Source organism: Crocuta crocuta, unplaced genomic scaffold, assembly GCF_008692635.1.
Source record: "Crocuta crocuta isolate KB4526 unplaced genomic scaffold, BGI_CrCroc_1.0 scaffold181, whole genome shotgun sequence".
In the NCBI taxonomy this organism is placed as follows: domain Eukaryota; kingdom Metazoa; phylum Chordata; class Mammalia; order Carnivora; family Hyaenidae; genus Crocuta; species Crocuta crocuta.
In genome coordinates this window covers 23,673-49,252 of record NW_027527952.1, presented here as the reverse complement: position 1 = coordinate 49,252, position 25,580 = coordinate 23,673, and the positions used below count along the sequence as shown (strand labels likewise).

The 25,580-nt window shown below is 34.7% G+C and overlaps 1 pseudogene; it reads right to left on the bottom strand.

Moving 5' to 3' along the window:
- Nucleotides 1-10,410: 10,410 nt before the first annotated feature.
- LOC144222024 (small ribosomal subunit protein eS17 pseudogene) lies at nucleotides 10,411-23,378 on the bottom strand (annotated as a pseudogene).
- Between the last annotated feature and the right edge of the window lie 2,202 nt (nucleotides 23,379-25,580).

The window sequence follows — 25,580 nt, the reverse complement described above, 5'->3', positions numbered from 1 at the left end:
TAAAAAGGGGAGGGTAGGATTTGGGGTAAAATCGAATGAACTTCCATTCCTACCTGTGACATTTACGAGTCATTAATACTTTCACTTGATTTTCCCTTATATTTTTAGAATGCTTATATGAGAAATGGCATATATATAAATTACTTTCAGTATTTAATTGAATATATTTTAATTACTCTGCTGTCATTTTATTTCTTTGGACACATTTTCTCCCCTTATTCTTTACCTGTTTCCATATACACACAGACAGACAGACAGACAGACAGATAGATAGATAGATAGATAGATAGATAGATAGATAGATAGATAGATTTCTCCCATAAAGTCCTTTCCTTGTACCTGTTTTCTTCCATCTTTATACATTATCCCATTCTGAGGTGTAATCAACTCAAATGTCTTTGTCAGATGTGCAAATGACTCCCAAATCTCCATCTTTTTTTTTTTTTTTTTTACTTAAAGGACTCCAGAGCTTGTTTTCTTATTTTTACATTTTCATTTTTCTTTATGACGAATGCTCCTTGAGCTATCCTATTCTAAATAACATTTTTGAGGTACAACCTTTGTTTCTATCCACACTTTGTACATAGTTTCCCTCTCTTTTTCTCTTTCACTATTGCAGAGATACTCTACTTTTACTTCCCAATGACTACTGCTAATTAGAATTTATTTTATTCATCTTTTTAATTAAATGGCTAGGTATCTCTTTTTTATTAATTTACTTAGAGTACAGTGATCCTGTGATGAGTTTAATTTGGGTTGCTATTACAAACAAACCATATTATTCAAAGTCTTTAACCCATATTGCATTTTGGAGCTCTCATTTCCTTTTTCAGGCTTAAAATAATTATACATCAAACTTTCTGACTTCTTTAAAGATAAAAATGATATTAGATAAATTTCACTAATCAAATTAAAAACTAATTTAGAAGAAACAGGTTGGGACCATAAATTTTAATGTAGACATTTACCACCTCTTTTTTCAAAGGAGTAGTGTAATCTTTGATTCTGAAAAGTGTACAGTTCTGGCAAATACATACAACTGTGTGACCCTCTACCACAGCCAAGATTTAGAAGCACTCCAACATCCCTCCAAATTTTTTGTTGTTCATTTGTAGCCAAATCCTACCAACCCTAACCCCTGGCAACTATTTGTCTATCTTCTGCCCATATAGTATTACTTTTTTTCCAAATGTCATGTAAATGGAATCATACCATGTGTACTCTTGTGGGGCTGGCTTCCTTTACTTAGCAAAATGCATTTGCAAATCATCCATGTTGTTATGTATGTATTTATACCTTGTTAATTTTATTGCTAATTAGTATTCCATTACAAGGATGTACCAGTTTCTTCAGCCATGGTTGAAGTATATTTGAGTTGGTTCCAGTTGTTGACAATCATAAGTAATGCTGCTCTAAACATTTGCATACAAGTTTTTGTATGAATACAAGTTATTACTTCTGTTATGTAAATTACTAGGAGATTTGCTAGGTTCTATTTTAAATGTGTGTTCATTATTTTTTAATGTGTGTTTAGTTTTAAAAGAAGCTACAAACCTTTCCGTAGTTGCTATACATTAAGTTTCCACAAGCAATGTATGAGACTTCCAGTTGTTTTAAGTTCTTATAGCCATGTGGTATTTCAGTTTCTTTTTATTTTAAAAAACATAAAGCCATTCTATTAGACATATGTACCTACAATGGTGGTATCACATTTATTTTATTTTCATTTCTCTAAAGACAAATAATGATAAGCATCTCCTGATGTGCTTATTTTCCATCCATATGTCTTCTTTGGTGCACTGTCTTCTGAAGAATTTTATCAAATTTTTATTGCATTATTTTCTTATTGTTGAATATATGTATGTATACATGCACAAATATAAATGGATAGGTAGATAGATAGATAGATAGATAGATAGATAGATAGATAGACAGACAGACATATTGTTTTTCTGGATTCATGTCCTTTATCTTACATGGGGTTTTCAAACATTTTCTCCTAGCTTGTGAATTTTTTTTTTCCTGTACTGCTCTAAGTATCTCTGACCTTGATTTATAATAAGAATTTCATTTTTTGTAAGACTTAACTTTTTTAGTGTGCAACAAAATTAAGAGGAATATACAGAAATATCCCATGTACTTTCTGACTTCCCACCTGCATAGCCTCTTCTATTATCACTTGCCAGAATGGTACATTTTTTACTAAAGTTAAGCCTACATTGACATATATATCATAATCGTCCAGAGTATGTACTTTATCTTACAGTTCACTCTTAGTGTTGTCTGAACTTCCAGGATCTGTGGTTTGGTGTCTGACATTAATTCATCAGAATGCTCATTCATTGTTTTAAATATTTCTTTTGTTCATTATTGTTTTTCTTCTCCTTTTGATATTCCCATTATACTTATGTTATACCTTCTGGAGTTGTCCCACAGCCCTTGGATAGTCTGTTCCTTTATCTTTTTTTTTCCAGACTTTCTTATTTATTTATTTATTTATTTATTTGGTTTTGAGGACTCTAGTTGATGTATCTTCTAGCTCAGAGATTCTTTCCACTGTTGTGTCCAATCTAATTTTAAGACCTTCAAATTCTTCATTTCCATTATGGTTGTTTTTAGTTCTAGGGTGTTTTTTTTTTTTAAGTTGTTTTTCTTAGGATTTATAACTCTCTCTTCTACATTCTATCATGTTTTTCCATGTCTCTTTATCCATTAGAGCTCTTAACATTGTAATCATAGTTGTTTTAAATTCTCTATCTGAAGATTTCTACATTCCTGCTATGTCTGCTACTGATGCCTGCTCTGTCTCGTCAAATTGTGTTTGTGACTCTTCAGTATGCCTTGTGATTTTTTTTTTTTCCTGATAGCCTCATATAGTGTAACAGGTAAATGACAGTGTGTAAAAGGCCTTTAGTAATGTGGTAAGGTGTGGAGGGAAGGAAAACATTCTGTAGTCCTATAATTAGGTCTCAGTCTTTTAGAGCCTATGCCTCCAGACTGTGAACTTCACAAGTGTTTCTGTTTTTGTCTTTCCTCTTAAGGGTGACAGAATAACTAAAGCTGGCTTGAGTTGGGTAGTTCCCTTCCCCAAGTTAGTTTGGCTCAAATTAATACTCCAGCAAATAAACTCTGGCTAACTAATTTCCCCTGGAGACAGGCCTTGTTAAAAAGAATGGGATGCTTTTACATATTTCAAAATGGTTCCTTTTGCTCTTTCTTTGCTGGAAACCTAAGGGAATTTTTCTTTAGTATTTACTGTGGGAATCTGATCAAGCTCCTGGAGGCAAATCATAGTATTGATGACTGGATCCCCCTAGGGTTTTTTAACTCTCAGTTGTCTGCACTGAACCTTCATCAGTTTGTCAGTTAAAGTTCAAGATTTCTTTTCCTGGTACTGGTTCCTGTGGAAATTTCTACTTATGAGTCTCTGATCTGTTAAGCTGTGACTTCTTGTATTCACCTGTCTGTCTCTAATTTGAGGGGAGCAATTTGCCCTCTGTCCTTCCCTTTATTACAGATTCAAAAAGAGTTAATGACTGTTCAGTTATTTAGCTGTTTACTTGCCATTAGGACAGCATGGTGACTTCCAAGCACCTTACATGCAGAACCAGAGAGTTATTTTCTCGTCTTAACAATGTCCTTAACAGAGAAATTTATTTTAATTTTGATAAACTCTAATTTATTATTTTTTTAAAATATGTTTTTGGAGCTGTAACTATCTTTGTTTAATCTGAGTTCTAAAAAATTCTCTTATGTTTTCTTATAGAAATTTTATAGCTTTATGTCTTTTGTTGATTTTTCAAATTATTTTGAAGTGATTTTTGTTAAGGTGGGATGTTTAGACCAATTTTTTGTTTTTGTTTTTTTTGTTTTTTGTTTACAAATAAATAACTGGTCAACAACAATAGTTGATAAATCTTTTTGTTTTCCACTAATTGTATTTGTGTTTTGTCAAAAATCCATTGGCATTATTTATGAGTGTGTTTGGATGATCTTTTCTACTAAATTGTTGTATAGGTCAAGCTTACCATTAATACCTCACTGAAGTCTGGAAGTCAATTAGTGTGGGTCCTTCAACTTTTTTTTTCACCCTTTTTTTTTTGAAATTCTAGTTTCCTTGTAAATTTTTGAATCAGCTTGTCCATCCCTACAAAAAGTTCTGATTGATTGGATTTTGATTGAGATTACTTCAAACATATACATCAGTTAGGGGATAATTGTCCTCTTAAGAATATTAAGTCTTCCAATTCATGAATGCTGTATATCTCTCCATTTATTTAAGCCTTGTTTTATATCTTTCATCAATATTTTGTAGTTTATAACACAATTACTAAACACATTTTGTTACATTAAGCCCATATATTTCATTGTAGCTTTGTTCATTTCTTTTGACTAACAAAGACGTTCACATTACTTTCCTCCAAAGAATAATAATAATAAAATAATAACGTTAGTAATAACAATAAAAATAATAATAATTAGATGAATTCATTGTTGAAGACTAAAGGTTTTTCTGGTTTATTCATGCAGGTTGGCAGTTTTGCATGCAGTCAGGGATATTTTGCATGTCCTTATCCACATTCATCATTTTGTTCCTCTAACATTAAGAACACACTTCCAAAACAGATTGAAGAAACAAAATTAAATTTATTTCTCTCCTTTAATTGAAAATGAATCTCCAGGAATGACTCCACTTTTCTTAAAAGTCAACTAGAGGTTTTTGGCAGAAAAATGTTATCTCCTAAATCATAGACCATTGTGCATTAATCTGTCACACTGCCCTGTCACAGATTGAAAATGTTAGTACTATCGCAAGAGATTTGGCAATCTCTGCTAGATTTAATTGTAGACATCTTCTGTATATATGATGAGTCTTTTGGTTCAGTTCTACATCATAGAGTTGTTTTTCTGAAGACATTTTAAGTAACAATGAAAAATTCACCTTTAATTTCAATCCTTTCTAGCATGACCAATAAATATATCTCAGTTGAGATGACAAGCAAAAAAGTAGATACCTTCTGAGGATTTCTTAATTCACACATGAACGGACAATGACAGCTATATCTTAACCCAATCCATTTCCTGACACATGACATATTTCATTGGTATGAATCATAGGAATTCCCATTCAGAGAAGATAAAATATGATAAAATATATGTGACATAGTTGAAGAAAATTATTAATTATTACTTCTATACATAAGATCTTTCTAGTTTAAGCATTTTGGGATGGACTTTGTATGTATCATGCCATTTAACCTTTATAAAATACTCTATGAGAAATACATACTTATAACCCTTTTCATATGATGACACTGAAATTAACAAGAAGGAAACCAAGTCTTGGTTCTTGTAATGCATCAGTAGTGAGATATGAGGCCTTAAGAAGTGTGATGCTTCCTCTCCCTTTTGATAAAAGGCTGCAACATAAACAAGAAAGATTAAGATAAAAATTTTAAATAACTCTAGAATAAGAGAGATAAATAGAAAACCTAGGATAAAAATATAAATACATACATACATACATAATCCTAGGTGAAATATAATACAGTATAGAAATATAGTATAAAACTTAATACAAACTTTAAGTATAATTCTCGTATTGAGTTGAAAAAATAAAAATCTGGAATAAGATCCCAATAAAAGCAGCTAACAAGAAGAAAGAACTCTTGGAAATTAAACATTAGTTCCCAAAATATAACATTAAATAGAAGGGTTATAAGTACAATTGAGAAAAGGTTCTAAAGAAAAGCAAAAAAATTAATGAGATTCAAAAATTGAAAGAAAAGTTCAGAAGAATTTCAATTCTGGATAGGCCAAAATCTGATCAATAGATTTGACAAAGACTAAATAGAGGAAATGAAGAGAAAGACATATTAAAAAAAAAAAATAATGCAAGCAAATCTGTCAAGCTAAAGAGAGATGACTGCAAACTGAATGGCCTACCATATGCTAAACAAGACTAATGAACAAGGGCTAATTAAACCTATCGTTGTGAAACAGAGAACTAAAATTAACAGCCACTACAACAATAATAACCACAACTAGTAAAAATTGAGTGCTTACAGTAAGATAGCATTTTACAAAGATCTTCTCATTACTTGCCCCATCCATATACTTCTTTCTCTAACTTTATTGTTCTGGACATTTGCATCTTGCTTCTTCAGGTTTCTGCCCAACCTGCTGAGCCATTTGCCTCTGCACATTATTCCAGGTATATACTTATCTACTTCTCTCCTCACAGAAAAATGATGAGATGCTGTGTCTGAAGCCCTGACCTTTGGCAGGAGTTCTCCTCATTGATAAGGGCCACCTTTGAATGGGTCTATAGTACATGAAGCAGTTTATATTTAGCATATCCCCACATACCAAGTTATCTCTCTGAGAATGAAGCTCAAAGTGTTTCCTCTCTACTAGCTAGTTTTAACACCATATTGTATATAAACATATAGATATAAAAATATGTATCTGTATCTGTATAAATCGAGTGAGAAGCATCATTTCACTTGTAGCAGATGATAGGGGTTCTTGGCTGCCTTTTCATGTAAACTTACATGTATGATGAGAACCTTCTCAAGTTTGATTCTAAATGTATTGCCTCCACGTTAAAATTGCTGTTGGACCTACCAACATTGTAACTTGGTAGTTATGATAGTTCAGCTCATGATGGGCAATTCTAGTCACTAGGCCAATTGATATCCCATGTTTGGCAACATATTCATAGGTTCTGAGGATTAGAGTGCAGAAATCTTTGGGGCAACATTATTTGTCCTACCACAGGTAGGAACAGTTTCAGACCACAGCACTATCTCAGAAAGGTTTTGGTTAGGCTGATGTGAAGTCCTCAGGCCACAGTTGCTAACTAAAGGATCTTGCATCTTGCAGGAATTAGACTACATTACTACCCTCACTGTTGTCCGTCGTTAGCTGGGAACAGTTTGTGGGCAAGTGGACTCAGTGTAAACACAGTAGTGGATCCAGAAGGGAAATGGCCAATGCTGTCAGTCATTTATGGTTCCTGAAGCAGAGGATCTGAGAAGTGTATTTTTATGGCTTCCACAAAGCCTCTCAAGTATTGTAATTTTATTTTACTATTTATTGGCTTAGTTTTCAGTTGGCTACCAGTATCCACCATGATTCATAAGAGTTTTGCAGATTTCTGATTGGTCAATTAGATGGTAATTAAGATAGATTGATTAACGCAGAGATGTGCCATCCAGATCACTTTTGAGGAAATCCTTGCTGCCTACCTGTCTGCAACAGATTGTGGTGAGTAGAAAGTATCCAGTTTTGAGGAATTTTAGGGTCTTCCCTAGCTTCAGAGAATTGCTTTACTTAAGTCATGCCCATCCAATAAATGATTAAGGCAGGGTACAAAAGGCCAAAAAAATTAATCTGATATGGTACACTCTGACAAACATACTAACTCCAGAACTCCCAGCAGGATTAGCCAGAATTTGATCAGTTCTGAATTGAATTTTGGCTTCTGCTTAGATGCACCTCATCCTCCTCCTTCCATAGGTGCTGATATCTCATAAGCATATTACACAAAACTCTATTTCAGCCTTGTTCCAGAAAACCCAACCTATGTCACACAAGAGCCACTACCCCTTCATTCTTTAGGTATTTGGAGGTAGTATTATCACTGCTAACTCACCCCATACCCCAAGACTAGTACTGTTTTCTAATTTACTGTATTGGTTGGGGGAGGTGGGAATTCTCCCCTACCACAATAACTCTTGCTGTATAGTGAAAGAACTCATATGAGTTTTCTGCCAACTGTTAAGTGTGTCCATTCCAATTACATATGTGTGATTTGAGGAAAGGAGCACCATGTGCTGTGGTGTGCTGGAGCTGGCTTCTGTTGGCTCACAAGAACCCTTCACACACACCTCTTCCCAAATTCATATCCTCATGTTGAGACCTTGAAATTAGTCATGCTGGGAGGATTTACACCATGGAAACAAGCAACTGCTATGAAAAAATAGAGTTGTTTCCTCCTCAGCAAGCCAATTTGCAAATATTCGCCAGCATGCCACTGACCAAAGGTGTATGTGGAACTAATAGACCCATTGTGAAACGTACCTGAACAAGGCCTTTATTTGTTTCCTGACCAGTGTTTACCCCTGCAAGAAGGAGGCATGATGGCACTGTTTCCTTGAATATTAGCATAAACTTGAATCTTTTATCCTACACTCCTCAAAGGACCTGTATACCCCCGCCCTCAGTGTATAGTTACCCTTTTCAGAAGGACCCGAGAAATCACTGTGGTATGTACTTGCTCTGGCATTGAAGACTCCTTCCTCATGGAGACCCAGCTCAAGTCAACAGATTATGGATCTAAGAATTGGCTTAGTCTAGTAACTGAAAAAGACGTTTGGCATTGCTAACCTCATTCTTAATAGCTTTTGATTATATATGATTATATATGAATATATATGATTATATATGATTATATATGAATATATATGTATATATAATATATATACATATATATTATATATACATATAAATCTTAGCTGCCTATCTATGTTTTATAAGCCATCTTCATAGAACTATGGGTGTCATGCAACCCTGTCTACCCTCCCAACTTTGCTGCTCATTGCATTAATTATACTCACCTTGGTTCAGACAGTTAAATGCTGCCATCTGGCCTCACCTATCTCCATTATTACCAGAAAGGCTCTTTCTGTAATAGCATCTCTTAACTAAAATCTCAATACATATAATATATAGATATTAATGAGATTTTAAACTATGCTCATGCCACCCTCATTAGTGCATTCCTTATTGCTTTGATAAACAAAATGTCCTAAAGTCCCTCCAAAACAACATGGTCAGTTGGTGAGTTTTCTAATTTGTATCATAAACCTATTCTAGTATCCTTACTTTTCTGTCTTGATCTCTTCCTTTGGATATCTATCTATCTATCTATCTATCATCTATCTATCTATCTATCATCTATCTATCTATCTATCTTATCTATTGATACAGAAACAGATACAGATAGATGCACACACATACATTGTATTGGTTTGGTTCCTCTAGGGAACTCTAATACATGCATTGATTGATTAATTTCTTACCTTCATATATTTCTTATAATGTTTTATATGTGGCTTTCAGTATTATTTAAATTTTAAGTAATACATCATCTTTTCATATATTTAATGACAATTTTGAGGTAGAATTTTAATAAGGCATATCTTAGAACTTCTTCAGGATTAGCATTATGAAACAATAACACATACCCTTGTAAGATAACTGATCTTAAAGTGTAGACACTATCACACTGGAAGAATAGATTTTTCTTTTTTGAAAATTGAACTGGAACATATAAATTTATAATTAAATGTATACTTCTGTGATTCTGTGAATAATTACCATCTTCAATATATGTAGTTATAGAAAAAAATTTTGCAAAAGTATAAAGTAAATGAAAGGTGTGATGTTTTATAGGTAGTTGGACTTTATTCCATTCCAAGAAACAGAGTTGTGTTTCCTCAAGTGAAGCAATGTATTCAAAGGATGATAGAGAATTAAGGGAAAGAGGAGAAGCCACATTGCCTGGCTTAATAGAATGATGGAACTGAAAGATCCATTTGGTAACAGTGCAAATGGAGATGGCATGCATTATCTAGTCCTTTGTATTTTGTTTCATATCATGAGCATGGCCATTTGGTTAATCATGTGTACATACTTAGCCTTTTCTATGGATTAGATCTTCATGAATAAGGTCCAAGAATTAATATTCAGAAACGTTCCTGAGTTCCATTCAAGTAGCCAAATGAGCACTTCCCCATGACTCAGCCTTGCAAAGCACTGCTCTTCTCTAGTGACCCATCAGGAGCTTGTTGCACAGCTTTTTATTTCTGCCACTAACCACCAATTGATTTTACCTTACATATATCTCTCATTTAGCCTCTCAAAAGGGGACCAGATCACTTCTATCAAACATGATCATATATTAATGTCTATTCATAAGTTTATATTTATGTATGTATGTGAATATTAATATATACAGGTGCATGTGTATGTATATGCACAGTTATGTATATGCTCATTACTCACAGATGTGTATGTCTACGCTCATGTACAATTGCATGTATACACACACATATGCATGCAATTGTACAAGAGCAAATGTATTTTTCCATCTTATCTTTTTGGGACCAGATCTTAAACTTCCTTTTTCACTGCTTCTGCTCTCCTTTTTATGTCCATTTTGAACTCATGTGCCCCTATCTACATTTGCTATTCATTAAACACAATGGTTCTGTGTTGTATCTTTGCCAAAAGAAGAGTTACACTGGGTCAACATTCTGGAGAGAGCTAGATTTACTTCTCAGTCTACTTTTATGTTGTTGTTGTCCCAGGCTTATTGACAATATTACAGTATAGCAGAAAGATTCAAATGGCTCCATATGGTGTTTTGAAATTCATTCCAACTGTGGGCTGAGAGTAACCTGACGGTTGGACTGATTGCCAAAGTTCAAGAGATTCAGTACTTCCTTAGTGTCAGAATCTACTTAAATGATTTCTTGATCTAGGGCTTAGACTCAGGAACATAATTATTCCTTTTTCTCTCCTTCTTCTGCAACAAAATGGTGATAATGCTCACGAGGCCACTCTGAAGCCCCTTCATCAGATGTGTGGCACAGTGTGCTATCTTGCGGACATTCTTGCTGGGAATAATGGTGAACCCCTTGCACATGTGCCTGTTTACATTTAAAGTTGTTACCCAGGCACATGTAGTATGTCTTTATGAAGACCCAGGCCATTTTCTTCACAGTTTGGTGTGAATGCTGCCCAATTGGTGGGTTTTTAGAAAAAGATTTTGTTCTACATTTATGAATTCATTTTTTGCTGCCTTATTTTTTGTAGGAGCTATGTTTTCCTATAAGATGTAGTAGCAGGTGAAAGAATAGGTCTTTATCAAAAGACAGATTGACAGATTGACAGGCACCTGAGTGGCTCAGTCGGCTAAGTGTCTGACTCTTGGTTTCTGCTCAGACCATGATCTCACAGTTTGTAAGTTCAAGCCCCGCATCAGGCTCCATGCTGACGGTGCTTGGGATTCTCTGACTCCCTCTCTCTCTGCCCCTACCCTGCTCACTCTCTCTCTCTCAAAATAAACAAACATTTTTTTTTTAAACAGAGATTGAGCCTTCCCAGTAGGATCACAAATTTCTAAGTAATAGATCTGATGGATACTGTTGCAGTTTTTAGAGTAGCAAGACTGGCTACACATTAGAAGCCAAAATACTATTGAGTTCGAAAGCTTAATGGTAGAAATGGTAGAAATTTTATTGGTAGAAATGGGAAGATAGTGTCAGCATTGAGTTCATTGTTCTCTGCATGGTGGACTTCGATCTTGATTAGGAGCTCTATACCTTGCCATAATATAATTTTGAGTTGACAGTGTGTCATAGGTGGTGAGTAATTCGTCAACAATATTATAAGGACCCTGTATTTACTATCTTTTTAATCTCAACTAATATTATATCTTTAAAAATAAATCCATGTCATTTATTTACAACTTTTACTCACCTGTGTACAATGTATAATGCAATGTAAATGCTGAACTTACATAGAAGAAGCAGAGATGGAAAGGACTGAATCAGTATGCATAAAGCTTGAGAACCATTGCCCTAAGGAAAATCATGATGGTCCTATTCCTTTGTCAATCAAACATGAGGGCAATCAGTGGGGATTTATTTTCTTCAATCTAAAAATACATTTAAAAGGAAATAGCCTCCTTTTGGCTTCCAGATGCTGTCATGTCTGCATGTGGGACATAGAATCACAGAAACCCCTTGGTACCATAGAGTTAGATTAAAGAGCCATACTCATGATTTTCCATTTTTTCCTTCAGAGGGGAAAAGGGAGAGACCACTTTCTGAACGACCCAATTATATTGTCAAGTCACTGAATCAATAAAACGTGGAGCCTTCCTTCCTCCTAATTCCTTTTTATTTGAGACAATATATTTCATTGTTCAAACTATTTTAAACTGACCATTCTCTTACTTGCAGCCAAATTCTTTGCAACTTATTTACATAGATTAATACATTTATTCTTTTCAAAAAATCTGTGACATAAAGCAAATATTAATAGCTTCATTTTAAAAAATGAGTCTCTTGCAGTTCAGAAAAATCAAATGCGCTGTTTAGTTAGTAGCAAATCTATGATTAGAATTCTACTAATTAATCCTGGAGCTTAAGGGGTATTATTATACAGTGTCACATTGACTTTCAAAAAGAACACATGCAGAATGACTGAATGCTAATGAGTACATTTTTACAGTATACAGTGCCTCTCAGAAAAAAGACATTTCAACGGGGGAGACCCATTCTCCTCTAAGTAGGTAGAAGAAGTAAAAAGTGATAATGGAGCATTTGCCCAAGTAGGAAAAACCAATTATTGTTTTGAAAGAATGAATATTTCAATTGCTCATTCATTAATTTTTTTCATTCATTCATTAATTCATTCATTCAACATACATGTATCAATTATCTTTTCTATATCATAAAATACACTAGCATCTGGTATTACAAAAATAAAGTATAGATAGCCTTGCCACAAAGAACATACTGTAATATACTATAAAGTATATAAATCTTATATAAAATGTGGAATGAAATATTTTTCATCCAATGGATTTGATCCTGTATGAAATTTCTCCCTCACTCAAGGAGTCAGAGGTGATTAGCATTGGGAAGAATAGCTAAGGACCCAGTGGATAAATTTGAAAGACAGCAGTATTAGTGATTAATATATATTTGTCAAGGTAGAACATTAATTTTACAGAAGATGGCAAGGGACATCAAGCCTCCTAAAGAGATAATTAAGCACACAAGCAGGTTGAAATACCACAACATCAAAGATGCTAAAAGTGGATAATGAGTCCCAGTAGATCAGGGTACTGATCTGTTCAGTGCTCACAGCACACTAAAAGCATCAGCATTGTGACATTTTTTTCCCATCATGACATGGTTCAACACAGGTGACCTGATGGGCCATATAATGGCTTCACACTCAGTAGGTTGCACAGTAGTTAACAAACCCAGAAGTAAGACTTAACACCTATTGCAGCAGGCCAGCCAACCTCCCTTAAAAGCAAGATCTTACATGGCAATCACAGTGTAGTTGCCTTGACTAGTTTAATTGCTTTTGTGACTAGCTACCAGAGGATGGCTAGGGTCAGAGGATGGTGCAGCTTACACTAGTATACTCAGCAAAGATGCATTGAGAGACTTGGGGCCAATGGTGAATTCCATGTCCTAAAATTTTGCTTAAAGTCAGATTTCCCGAAGAAGTCTGACATTTTACCTTTACCATTTAGTGGCTCCACATACTTGGGTAATTTATTCTACCTCTTTGTTTCTCCATTTGTAATATGAGTTTTTAATGGTGTCTTGTCCATGAGATTGTTTAAAATAGGGCCTGACATATAGTAAATACTAACTGAATGTTCATTTTTACTATCATTCAGTGCAGTGATAGTTTTGGGTTGCTGAAAGAATGAACATAATTAAAATTTTAAAATGCCAATTGTGTGTGTGTCAAAGATATACTAATGCATATATATGGTTTGGACAAATGAAATCAAAGACTTAAGTTTGAGTGAAGAAGAGGAACGTGATAAATGTCCCCAAATGGTCACAAAGCCCAAAGAACCCATGTAGTTGGATCATTTGGAATTTCAACAGTTTTTTTTCAGTAGAGAATCAATGCCTATGTCCATCCATTTTTTTTACCTTTAAAAAAATTGGAAAATTGAACATTTTCTCTTACATTGTATTTCTGATTATTACTGAAAGATCAATAACCTGATTTAAAAATTGATATATTGAGCTGTAGAAGTTTCAGTTAAGGGCATAAAATCAGTTATATTCCTAAAAATGTAACATTTATTTCCTTCTCATGCCTGAAATATTTTATATAATATTGCTACCCTGGTCATCTTAACCATTAATAGTAATGACAGTAATGTAATGGTAATAGATTATAGCTACTGAGTGCTTACTTGATGTCTGACATTTTTTTTCAGCTTTAAGTACTGTGCACAAACTATTTAATTCTCAAAACTATTATATAAGCAAGTGCTATTATTACCTTATTTTATAGATAAGGAAACTGAGGCATAGAGAGATTAAATTGTTAAAGGTCACAGAACTAGTTAGTAAGTGTCTAGATTATGACACAGAGACTGAACTATAGAATGTAAATACACAATATCTAAGTAGGATAGAACCTGATAGCATATGTCAAACAAGGAGATTGTTTTCTGCAAAAATGTAATCCATTTTTTATATACCTTATTTATGCATGAAAAACCCATGATCAGTAAACAAATCCTTAATGAGTAAATCATTTTGAACATTCCTTCCCAAATTTACTGCTAGAGGTCCAGTGACCTATCTGCTGACCTGGAACTTTGGTGTCAAAAGTTCTTGCTGAGCTTTAACCATGCGTATCTTATAGATTCCCAGACTAGTAAAGGGGCTTTATTTTCTGTCTTGATAGATTTATGGATTTATTTATTGTAAATTACTCACAAGAGAGAGACATTTCATTGTAAAACACCCCCAGTATTGATTCAGTAAAATGAGGGTGTCATCATTAAACAAATCTTCCCGAATACCCATACTATTAAAACTAATTGACTGTGTCTCTTCTTTAAGGTTAGCTAGGCGTTTCATGTGCTCACTAGGAAGGCTTTGTCTGGCATTTCTGCTCCATTCACACAGTATATCAGATGACACCTCTTACTCAAGGCTTCATGAAGATTTTCCTCATCTTTTGTTAGGAGAAAAATAATCTAAGAATGCTAAAAACAACCAGAACTTTTAAAATCACTGTAATATACTCATTTCTGTTTATTTTTTTTAATTATCCAAACTACAAGCAATCTGTTTTTTAAGGAAAAAAACACCATTATTTTATTTATAGTGTTTCCTGTGGAGTGTTTTAGATTTTTTTTCGGTGTTGTTTTCAGTTATCTGGTCTTAATTCTTTGATTTGACTAGTGGCTTACAGGAGGGGTTTCTGTCTTCTTTGTTCTCGATTGCTTCTTCAGATAATTATTCCCAATTCACCTTTATAAAATAAAGTAAAGGGGTGCCTGGTTGACTTGGTTAGTAGAGCATCTGACTCTTTTTTAAAATACTTTTAATGTTTATTTATTTTTGAGTGAGAGAGACAGAATATGAGTGGTGGAGGGGCAGAGAGAGTGGGAGACACAGAATCCAAAGCATGCTCTAGGTTTCGAGCTGTCAGTACAGAACATTATGTGGAACTTGAACCCATAAATCATGAGATCATGATCTTAGCCAAAGTCAGCCTACTGAGCCATCCAGGAGCCTTGAGCATCTGACTCTTGATATCAGAGCCATGAGTTCAAGACCCACATCAGGCATGGAGCCTACTTTTAAAAATAAGTAAATAAAATTAAATTAAAATAATCTATTTTGGGGGGCTAGTGCTCTATAGCTGAATCATGGGTTCCTTCCTCAAAAAGTATAAACACTGGCACATGAATTTGTTCTCTGTCTACTGTGGACGTGTCAATATTCACAGAACTGACTCATCTAGTTTCCTGACATCTATGTTTCTTGATTTGTTTAACTTTACTTCATCCACACTACCAAAGTCATCTGTTGAACAGTCATTGCCAGAAATAATTCCATGACCCCACCCCGTATCACTGAAACAGAGCATGAGATTCCTTGATAAAATTTTCCCATGATCCTGCTTGAGAGCTGAAATATCCCTACTGAGGCTTTTTCCTGAATTCTTGGAGTCTCTCTGTCTCTCTCTGTCTCTGTCTCTGTCTCTCTCTTTAAATCAGTCTGGTCCCCTCCTTTTGTTTTTGTTCACATTCAGTTTAGTTTCTATGGTCTATCATTACAATAACAATCTTGCTTCTTTATCTTAGATTATTAATTTGGCAAAACCCAAACCATGTGTGAACAAAAATATTTACTAACCTTCTATTATTTGCAGGCGATTATTGTTCAAGAAAATTATGGATTAGAATAAATTGGTGCCGTGGTCAATTTATGATTACCAATCTCAAATGTTCCTTAATCAGCACAGAATTTCTACTGTGTTTTTCCAGTTGACTCACTCTTCTAGCATTTTTGAAAAAAAATATTCTAAATCTTCTGTACTCTCTTCAAAACACTAAATCTGCCATTTCACTGTAATTACTGTCAACAAATGGACATGTTTTCTCCATCACAGAGAAAACAGAAAGCATGAGACAAAAATTCACTAAAATGATTCTTTAATTATTAGACATTTGTACATGTTTTCTCCTTGTTCCCTTCTTTAGGAGAAGTTGTTTATCTTTTTTCTATAGCCAGTCTTTTCACCATTCATTGCTCTGGATCCCACACATCCTAAATTTCTCAAAGATTAAGAAGGATAGTGGTTTGGAAACTACCCTCCCCTCATTCTGTGTAAGGAGAGAGGGCTAAGATTTGGAGGGCTAAGAAAGAAAGAGTTTTTTACACTAGTGTGGTCTGCAGAAAGTTAGCCTAACAAGCAGAATTGAGAAATAGAGCTATAATTTCATCTTAATCATCTTGTGAGAGTTCTAATGGAAACAAAGATAAAGCTTGCTAGGCTTACCTGAGCACTGCTACACAATTTCTACTGATCATCAAAGTTATAGGGTTACCCAAGTGCCATGAGCATCAGAGAAACCCCTCAGGGACTGAAAACCATAAGAATAAACTTCCTACATCTTCAGACCCTTACTACCCCTAAACACCACTGTCAAAGATTACCATGAAGTGCCTTTGGACAAAAAGAAGGCCCTATCATACCTGGGAACTCAAAGTATTTATTTCAGTCTTATTTCTTTGTCTACTGCCATGGTTTCAACTCAACATCCTTACCTCCTAAAACAATAAGAGCAGCAAGACAAGACTTCCAATAGTTATCATTGAATTTCTCCTCTTTAATTACATTTAATAAGAAGGGGAAAAAAGTGGTTGTTTCACTCACTTTTCATATTTCTCATTTACACTTCAACTCTCTCAAATTTGGTTTCAATCCATAGATGAGTTTCCCCCCACCCCATTTCCCCAAATACTTGATCTTCTGATTGTATTCAAATGCTTTTTCCATTTTTCAAAACTCCCTTCCCTTGGCATTGGCAATGGTACATTTGCCACTTTTTCTTGTGCTGTTTTGCCATCTCTTCTCTGTTTTCTTTACATTTCAAATTTTTCTAACTGGCTTTTAAATGTTGAAATTCCTCAAGGCTTATTCCTGATTTTCACTCTTCTCTCATGTTCCGTTCTCTCTTTACACTGTCTCATCCATGCCTATGACTTCAGTTACTGTCTCTGGGATAACAATTCTGAAATTTCAACTTTTAGCATGAGTTCTCTGAATTCCAGACCTAGCAAACTGGCTAGCTACATCTTCACTTGGATATCTCAAAGCTACCAATGCTAGAGTTGAACCCATAGCTTTCTTTCCACACTTTGCCATCTTCTACTATTTCCTTGTGCAGTAAATTGAGATAATGATACTGAAATTTTATATTCAGGATTATTGTTTTTTAAGTTTATTTATTTGTTTTGAGAGAGACAGAGGCAGTAAGAATGGGGGAGGGGCATAGAGAAAGGAAAGAGAGAGAATCCCAAGCAAACTCCATGCTGCCAGTGCAGAGCCACCTTTGGGGCTCGAACTCAGAAAGCCATGAGATCATGACTGGAATCAAAGCCAAGGGTCGGATGTTTAACCAATTGAGCCACCCAGACACCCCCAGATTTAGAACTTGTCGATAGATACTTAAGCCATGATTAAGGAAGAATTCATCAAAAGAGAAGTTTATAAATGGAAACAGTTTCCAGAGTGGTCTTATTGCAGTAAGATGGCTTCTCGACTATTGTAGGTTATCCAGGGCAATTGAATTAAAAGAAATTTCATTTTGTTCATAATATCTCACTGAAATGTTGTCATTTTTTTAAATAACTTTACAACTTGTGTTGTTAGAAAAAATTTTTCTTCCAAAGTCATGCAACAATGAAATATAGGACATTTTAATTTTGTATGAAATTCTTAACATAGGAATTATTATAATTAAAAAATACAAGATGCTTTAAAAATATGCATCATGCCATTTTGTTTAAAAATAATTTTTAGTAAAAAAGGAGGAACTGAAAAGTCATCATTTTGGATATTACATTTTGGATCTCCTGAGTAGGATAATATTAATAATAGGATGTCCACTATTAAGATTAAGGAAGATGTTAATTAATTTTAATTAAGTAAACCAGCCTATGGATTTTCTTTTGAAAAAAATACTTAATAATTTTATATCTCCTTTCAAATTACTGATACAGACAGAGGTGTGAGATCATTTCTTAGACTTTTTCATCGCACCCAAAGTGAAAGGGAAGTGGAAGCATGATGAGAACCAGCCTCATTTGACCATTTTAGGCTTAATAAGGCACTTTTACACAGATAGTCAGGGCTCTCTTGTGGCTGCGCTAGTTCTAATTAATGCCTGCACCTACCATCCGTGGGCTGAAGAACGAAACCAAGAGAATCCGTTCAGGAGGAAGACGAATTTTTAAAAATGTCTCTCTGAAGGATTTACCATAAGCATGTCACGGAACAACATGACATGATTGAAAAGATGTCTATATGGCTTTCATTAATATGCTCACATTCATACTATATGTATGTTGAATAATAAACAAGAAATAAGTGAACGTTTCTTTCCATGTAGGATGCAAACATTATGGAAAGTCACATTTTTATTTCATACTTGATGTTTCAGCTTATGCTATGTTTTTAGTTAGTGCTGGCCTATTAAGCTGCTAATTTATCTACTGTTGTGAAGGCCTCTGGAAATGCTGCTCCATAAATAATAGAGCAGTGATCCATAACCACCTCCCATGTAACAGCATCGAGTCCACTGCAGCTAATAGGAACGAACTGCCGGTTGCTAGGTGCCAAAATGCTGCTTGCCTATTTAGGAAGTGATATAGTTTTGTCTCCCTGCTAAGATGACAAAACTGTAATTAGAGATTAATCAAGAGCTACATTAGTGCCACAGTTTCCTGCAGTCTGACTTTTGTTGCCCACCAGCAGTTAAGTGCATCTGCCTGTATTTACCAGTTCTCTGGAGATTTAGAAATTTATTGTCATATTTACGGGAACAGCTGCCGTGCAAGTTGTCAAATCATAAAGAACTAACTCAAGAGAATGCATATAATTAACTACTCTGTCTTTAGTCTATTTATTTCTAAAATGAGGCTTCATTTAAAAAGATTAAATAACATAATATATAACCAGCTATTTTTTTTTGTTCTTGGATTTTGTTATTTTTCCTTAAAACATTTCGACAGTAATTTATACTGAATAAATAAAGATCAATTCAAATATTGGAAGGGAGACAAATGCATGCTGGTAGCAAAGGAAACTTGGATCTTGTGATTTTTCTGAGAGCTGGATTGGTGATGTATTAACGTAATTTAAAATCTATACTGCTATGGTTTTTAAAGAAAAATAATATGGAGTTATTATGGAATTAATCTTTATTTAAGTTTTATTTGCTATTCCTTTATAATTTTTGCTATGTTTGCTTTGGGGCAAGTTACTCTGTCATTTCTATTTACATATGTTGCATTTTTATTTTTTCAAATGGTATAGTATTTTGGCATATTAGTGACAAATATTTTTCTTTGTTGAAAGCCTGATATTCCTAGATGGACTCTCGGTTTAGTTGATTACTATAGCAAATCCAGTATCAAAATTAAGACTGTTGGAATATTTTGAATCTTAAATTGTAAAGTTATGATCAACATTAAGTAATGAATCACTTGTTATTTTTATCTTTATATATATGTGTGGTTATCTTAAACCTTTAAGTGGAATTAAATATAATATATATTTTTTATTGTTTTAGTTGCCACAGTAAACAGATAAAGTTTTAAATGAAATCATTAGAAAACTGTATTTATATAAGTACATTTTATAAAATTATATACATATCAGACACAGACACAGCATACATTTTAAAGTATATTAATAGTATGTATATTATTTTGCATTTAAAGAAAATACACTTTGATTCCATTTGAATTCTTGTGGCTTACATCAGAATTTTGGAGCAGTTGAAATTCACTGTAATATTCAACCTGTTAATACAAACCTAGTTGCATTAGAACTAAAAGTTTTTAATCATATTAAAAACTAAAAGCTACTTCGCAGTAAGTTGAGGTTTTATGCTCAGATTTTTAATTACAGTGCTGTATTTCAAGTATAAAATGCTCTTAGACATCCATTTCACTAATTCTGGGCTCCATAGGAAAAGTACAATTTTCTCAGAGTGCTTTGATCCTTTATTTACTCTTCCTCCCTAAAAGCAAGGAAGAAAAAAATTGACTGTTACTGCTTCTATTGTCACTGTTTCTAAAAAATACATAATATACAAGTGTGTGTGTGTGTGTGTGTGTGTGTGTGTAGCCTTATTTGTATATATTCAGATAAGACCTTTCTCAGAAGTCTTTAGAATTATAATAAAAAAGAACTACAAGATCAGCTATAGAAGAACTTGTGCTGTCAAATTCATTTTGGAGTTTGCATTTTTGTTTTCAGTCCAATGTGCCAAATTTCTGTCTATTTGATAAATATTGTTAATTTTGAAAAAAACATGAAATTAGAAGAAATGAAATACAGAAAGAATTTTGCATCTGCTACTAAAAGAGCCCTGCAGGGACTGAATTGAGAGCTTGAAATGGATTCCCGGCTGATAACTACACTCATGTTTGTAGTTGAGGGAAGTCTTGATGCACCAGAGCCAACTCTGACAGTACAGAAGAAGTTGGCCATTAAAAAAAATATGAAATCGCAGATAATATGTGTATATTGGAATATCACACTATATAATTTTCAAATATTATGGATTTTGGTTGAAATCAGGTAAGTTCATTTTTGGAAATACCAGAGACTTCACTGAAAATTTTATAATTAATTTAGCTAGCATAGAAAGTATTGATTTTGAATAAAAAGACAATACCCTACTAATGTGTGTAGTTACATATAGGTATTTTAATACTAATATTTGATTCAAATAACTTCTTAAATTTTTAATCACACTTTTAGGGTCTGGTAGTAAATATATATTTAAAATGTAGAGTGTTATAAAATGAAAACACTCTTAAATAGAATCTTCTGGCAAAAAGTGTAACAAAGCTGTTAATAATTAATGGGAATTTTTCTCCCTCCTCAATATGTTCCTTTCCATTGAAAATATGGTTAGGACTTAGTGTTCTTCAATAATATTAATTACAGGAAGCCTAGTTATAAGCTGAGGTCACAAATTATTTTACACAACACATTATTATCAATGCAGAAAAGCATTTCTGTGCAATGAAAGGGGGCGTGCTTTAGAAGCTAATCACTAGAAGTGGTTTCATTACTATGCTATATTTTACAGGTCATATTAGAAACATCAACAATAACAGTAATAAAAGTTATTATTTTTCTTTTAAGAATAAATTTAACACAAATATTAAAACCTAGGAATTGTCCATGAGCCTTGAATTATCAAATTCCAATGATTTAGACTGAGGCTGAATATTCTTTCATCTTTGATGTACTAAATACTTCATATATTCATTTATTAGTGTGATGTGTTAATTAGTGTTATAAATGCTATACACAAGCAATGAATGCCATAACTTAGAGGATTAAACTAAATTCATCAGAGTCAGGGGGCCTGGGTGGTTCAGTTGGTTAAGCGTCCAACTCTTGATTTTGTCTCAGGTCATGATATCATGATTTGTGGGTTCAAGCCCCCCATCAGCTTTGTGCTGACAGTGCAGAGTCTGCTTGGGATTCTTTCTCTCCCTCTCTCTCTGCCCCTCTACTGTGCTCTCTCTCTCTCTTTCTCTCTCAAAATAAATAAATAAATGTTAAAAAATGAATTCATCAGATTCAAACATGTCTTGGAGTTGAATATATTTTGCTATATTTTCATTGTATGGTCTCAGGAGAATTAACTTTCTTTGACTCAATTTCTCCACCTAAAAAAATGGAGACAATAAAATTGAGCACACAAAATGATTTGAGATTTATGTTGTTTTTTAAAAAAATTTTATAGTTTATTTTTGAGACAGATAGAGACAGAGCATGAGTGGGGGAGGGGCAGAGAGAGAGGGAGACACAGAATCTGAAACGGGCTCCAGGTTCTGAGCTGTCAACGCAGAGCCCAATATGGGGCTTGAACCTACAAGCCACGAGATCATGACCTGAGCCAAAGTCGGACACTTAACCCACTGAGCCATCCAGGAACCCCAAAATTTACATTGTTTGAAACATGTAAAATGCTTAAGGTTATTGGCACATTTCGCTGTTTCAAATATTCATTTAGATGTAATCATTGTTATTATTCCAAAGAGTGAGTGTCCTTAGAACCTACCACTGAGGCCAGGGTTCTTCTCAGAGCCAGGACCAAGAGGCTTTGAGTTGCTGGAACTGAAGCTCCAGGAAGGAAGGTGAGGAAGCTGCAAGAATATGGCCCAGGGAAACCACAGGCCACCCAGCACCACCGTGTCACCTTCACTTTTTCTTCTTTCTCGCGTCAAGTTGCTGGGTCCTCTCTGCTGTCTGTTTCTTGGCTTTCTTGACCTTGTCATATGCAGGAGGAAGTTCCTCGTCTCATACGAGAAGCTCAGCCATTTTCCTGTTCCTGGTGTCTAGCCCCAGAGCCATGGGTTGGCAGCTTAGTGACAGGGTCTACAAGCTGGGACAACAAGGACTGTGCCTCAGGACAGAGTTTAGTGGACCAAAGTTGAAGGGCAACAGTGGTATCTAACCATGGGGGACAATTTGGGAAAAAAAAAGAGGATGCACTTAACCTTGCTGCTTGTCTGTCAGTATCTCCAAGGCCTGAGAAAGCTGGTAGACTCATTCTGCTAAACATGAGCATCGAAAAAGAGAGAAAAATAGTTAGACCTAGTGATAGTATGCGTTCTCAGGAAGGTACTCAAAGAAGGCACCAGACTTCAGAAAAGCCAGTGTCAGCAAGTGACAGACCAGCAAGGAAGGGTGAGCACATCAGCAACTGATCAGATGCCTCTCACATGCCAAGTGCAGTGTTGGGATCCAGTGCCCAAAGCCAGGTACTCTGTAGCACTCAGACAGGAGTGGAGTTGGAGAAGACCCACGCCTAAGGAAGCAGGTCTCATTCTTCACATGCCTAGGAGAGTTTCACCTGCTCTGGGATTATCTGGACTTTTGTTTGGAGCAGCAGGAGGGGCCTCTGTCTATATGCCTTCTTCATTTGAAAGAGTCAGAGGATGTAGTTCTTCACTCGCTTACCTTGGGACAATCAGGACCACCATGCTAACATGGTGAGGGAAGTCTAAGGTATGCTCCCTATGCCCACAGAGAGGCTGCTGGCTACCACATTGAGACTCTCACCTCACAATCACCAAAATTTGCAGTGGAGGAGGCAAAATCAATGGAGGGGCCAGCTGCTGCCCTCAGTAGAGGGGCTGGACCCGCTTCCTGGTGAACGCCTATTCTCAACACTGCAGATGTCAAAGGGCTGCTGGAAGAGTCAAGATTCTCTACCACCAACAGGAAACTGGCACATACTCTTGGTGAGCAGGTAAACTGGGAGAACCTTTCTGGAGGTAAATTTCGCCATGAGGTTTTAAAATGTACTTTCTCTTTGATCCACTCTTAGAAATTTGGACTTGAAGTATTCCAAAATAAACATACAAGGGTGTCCACTGTATATTTATAAAAAGTATAAATACACAAACCTCTGGAACCAACCAAAATCTTTCTCCACTGGGAGACCTATTAAAAAATTATGATAGAGGCACCTGTGTGGCTCAGTTGGTTGAGCCTCCGACTTTAGCTCAGGTCATGATCTCACGACTCCTGGGTTTGAGCCCTGTGTCAGGCTCCATGATGACAGCTCAGAGCCTGGAGCCTACTTCAGATTCTGTGTCTCCTCTCTCTGCCCCTCCCCAACTCGTGCACTGTCTCACAAAAATAAATAAATGTAAATTTTTTTTAAAAAATATGATGGAGGACTTTATGGGCTAACCAGAAAGATCTTTAAGATATAATGAGTGAAAAAAGCAAAACTTAAAACAGTATATAAAATACTATTTTGGGGTTTAAAAAACAAATGCATGAAATATAAAAGAAGATACTCAGGCATATGCATAACCTTTGTTTTCCTCAAAGCAATCATAAGAACTTAATAATAGTTTCATTTGGAGAGAGGCTGAAGAGAAGGAACATTTATTTCTCATTTTACGACTTTCTGTAATTCAAATTTTCAAACTTTAAACACGTTTCATTTTATTATCATTTTTCTTGTCAGTAGGGGATATCTTGATAGGGAGATTATGGTCCCTATAAAAATTTATAAAATTTATAAAAATTTAGTTTTTATCTTTGTCAGAGAGAGAGAGACTCATTGTAAGAAATAACCCTCTTCTTTTGGATGCTGTATATCTCAATGAAATGTTTAGCTGTGATGCAGCCATTTTGTGAACATGAGGTAATCTAGTTTGGTGGATGGCAATCAGAAAGATAGAAAGACCAGGGACCTCAGTTTCCTTGGTGAGTAGCTGAATTAACCAACCATAGACCTACAGTATTTTAAGACATCACATAATGTAAGAGAAAGAGTTTCCTTATTGTTAAAGTCTTTTGAGTCAGCATTTTATGTTACCTGCAGTTAAAATGAACCTAAACTTCTATTGGAAATATAAAAGACATGTTCTATGTACTAAAAGACAGGGATTGAGATGCAAAACTCAGATTATACTGTGCTACAAGCTTCGACCTCAAAGTGAGATACAAATGACTGTTAAACATATGAAAAACTCAACCTCACTCTTAAAGAGAAGTGCACTTTAAAACTACAATGAAATGCCATTTTTTATCTCCATGTTGACAAAGATCAAAAAGCTTGATCACATCCAATATTGTCAAGGGAAATCAGCACACCCATTTATAAATACTATAAAGCTATGGAAAGCATTTAGTTAATAATTTTCAAATAAAAATCAAAACCCATCAACTCTGCTTTGCAAGATGATGTGCATAATGGTAGTCTTTACAGCGTTGTTGGTAAATGCAAATGAGCTAAAAATTACCCAATTGCCCTTCATAAGGGGAATAATTAATAAATTACATTACATTAATAGTGAATTCTTTGTAATCATTAAAAAATGAAACAATTATATATATACTAATATGAAAATATATCAAATAAATATTGAGAAAAACAATTTGAAGAATAATACAGAATGGTATACTACTGTGTGTGTGTGTGTGTGTGTGTGTGTGTGTGTGTTGGGGCGTTATTTTAAGCAGTGTAAACTGTATCTGGAGTGATAAACAAGAAAGGAGAGGGGTTAGATGTATAGGTGAATGCAAGTAAGAGGAGGAAGAAAGACTGACTTTCACTATATTCCTCTGTGTACCTTCTGAATTTTGTACCATGCACTTATATTAGCTATTCAGAATGATTCATTAATAGAAGGAGGAGGTAATCATAATAAGAAAAGAATAACTAG